Genomic DNA, 2,500 nt, shown 5'->3' with positions numbered 1-2,500 from the left:
TAGCTGCTTCCTGTTTCCTGTTTGAAGGGGCGACACATCCATTCAGCACCAAACAGCCCAGAGAAAAACAACAACAAACAACAGCCCACACCATCCCACGGGGGCTCCGCAATCACAAAAACGGTGCAGTTCTTGTCCGCACACACACTGCAGCTCAGGTCCGCGGAGAACATGCTCACAGCTGCACATCACAGAATCATGACAGAAGGTCTAAGATCACCAAAGCTGCTGTGTCTGTCCTTCTGAAGCGCTTCAGTGCTGTAACCTCTGCTCACTCTTTTCCTTCCTCAAACCTCTCTCTTGCTGTTCTTCCATTCTGTGCTCTTAAATTTAAACAACATGCAGTTTTCGGCTCCAAACAGCTCCCAAAGCATTTCACATAAGACCACAGATCAGCCTCATAGAGGAGATAGCAGCATCTCAGACAAGAGCTCGGCCTCTCAGAGGACATATTGTCCTCTCAGCCTCGGAGACTGTAGATACTGGCTTCTCAGTGAAGATATCTGCCTCTCTGAGGAGATAGCGCATCTTCAAGGAGAGATCGGCTTCTCGCAGGAGAGATTGGAGGAGATATTTGCCTCTCAGTGGTGGCATCGGTCTCTCAGTGGAGGCATCGGTCTCTCAGTGGAGGCATGGGTCTCTCAGTGGAGACATCGGTCTCTCAGTGGAGGCATGGGTCTCTCAGTGGAGGCATGGGTCTCTCAGTGGAGGCATGGGTCTCTCAGTGGAGGCATGGGTCTCTCAGTGGAGGCATGGGTCTCTCAGTGGAGACATCGGTCTCTCAGTGGAGGCATGGGTCTCTCAGTGGAGGCATGGGTCTCTCAGTGGAGGCATGGGTCTCTCAGTGGAGGCATGGGTCTCTCAGTGGAGGCATGGGTCTCTCAGTGGAGACATCGGTCTCTCAGTGGAGGCATCGGTCTCTCAGTGGAGGCATGGGTCTCTCAGTGGAGACATCGGTCTCTCAGTGGAGGCATGGGTCTCTCAGTGGAGGCATGGGTCTCTCAGTGGAGGCATGGGTCTCTCAGTGGAGACATCGGTCTCTCAGTGGAGGCATGGGTCTCTCAGTGGAGGCATGGGTCTCTCAGTGGAGGCATGGGTCTCTCAGTGGAGACATCGGTCTCTCAGTGGAGGCATCGGTCTCTCAGTGGAGGCATGGGTCTCTCAGTGGAGACATCGGTCTCTCAGTGGAGGCATCGGTCTCTCAGTGGAGGCATCGGTCTCTCAGTGGAGGCATGGGTCTCTCAGTGGAGGCATCGGTCTCTCAGTGGAGGCATCGGTCTCTCAGTGGAGGCATGGTTCTCTCAGTGGAGACATCGGTCTCTCAGAGGAGGCATCGGTCTCTCAGAGGAGGCATCGGTCTCTCAGTGGAGGCATCGGTCTCTCAGAGGAGGCATCGGTCTCTCAGTGGAGGCATCGGTCTCTCAGAGGAGGCATCGGTCTCTCAGTGGAGGCATGGGTCTCTCAGTGGAGACATCGGTCTCTCAGTGGAGACATCGGTCTCTCAGTGGAGGCATCGGTCTCTCAGAGGAGGCATCGGTCTCTCAGTGGATGCATCGGTCTCTCAGTGGAGGCATCGGTCTCTCAGTGGAGGCATGGGTCTCTCAGTGGAGGCATGGGTCTCTCAGTGGAGGCATCGGTCTCTCAGTGGAGGCATCGGTCTCTCAGTGGAGGCATGGGTCTCTCAGTGGAGGGATCGGTCTCTCAGTGGAGGCATCGGTCTCTCAGTGGAGGCATCGGTCTCTCAGAGGAGACATCGGTCTCTCAGAGGAGGCATCGGTCTCTCAGTGGAGGCATCGGTCTCTCAGAGGAGACATCGGTCTCTCAGTGGAGGCATCGGTCTCTCAGTGGAGACATCGGTCTCTCAGTGGAGGCATCGGTCTCTCAGAGGAGACATCGGTCTCTCAGAGGAGACATCGGTCTCTCAGAGGAGGCATCGGTCTCTCAGTGGAGGCATCGGTCTCTCAGTGGAGGCATCGGTCTCTCAGTGGAGGCATCGGTCTCTCAGTGGAGACATGGGTCTCTCAGTGGAGGCATGGGTCTCTCAGTGGAGGCATGGGTCTCTCAGTGGAGACATCGGTCTCTCAGTGGAGGCATGGGTCTCTCAGTGGAGACATCGGTCTCTCAGTGGCGGCATCGGTCTCTCAGTGGCGGCAACGGTCTCTCAGTGGAGGCATGGGTCTCTCAGTGGAGACATCGGTCTCTCAGTGGCGGCATCGGTCTCTCAGTGGAGACATCGGTCTCTCAGTGGAGGCATCGGTCTCTCAGTGGAGGCATCGGTCTCTCAGTGGAGACATCGGTCTCTCAGTGGAGGCATCGGTCTCTCAGTGGAGACATCGGTCTCTCAGTGGAGACATCGGTCTCTCAGTGGAGGCATCGGTCTCTCAGAGGAGACATCGGTCTCTCAGAGGAGACATCGGTCTCTCAGAGGAGGCATCGGTCTCTCAGAGGAGATCTCTTCCTCTCAAACAAGAGATCAGTTTCTAATACGAGATATCGTCCT

The 2,500-nt window shown here is 56.1% G+C and overlaps 1 protein-coding gene across 1 annotated transcript in view; it reads right to left on the bottom strand.

The window, feature by feature from the left end:
* The window catches only part of LOC127658076 (intermembrane lipid transfer protein VPS13B-like), a 252,573-nt gene that overhangs the window by 117,981 nt on the left and 132,092 nt on the right, over positions 1–2,500 (bottom strand).

This window comes from Xyrauchen texanus, chromosome 17 (assembly GCF_025860055.1).
Source record: "Xyrauchen texanus isolate HMW12.3.18 chromosome 17, RBS_HiC_50CHRs, whole genome shotgun sequence".
Taxonomy (NCBI): domain Eukaryota; kingdom Metazoa; phylum Chordata; class Actinopteri; order Cypriniformes; family Catostomidae; genus Xyrauchen; species Xyrauchen texanus.
This window is presented reverse-complemented; position numbering and strand designations above follow the sequence as displayed.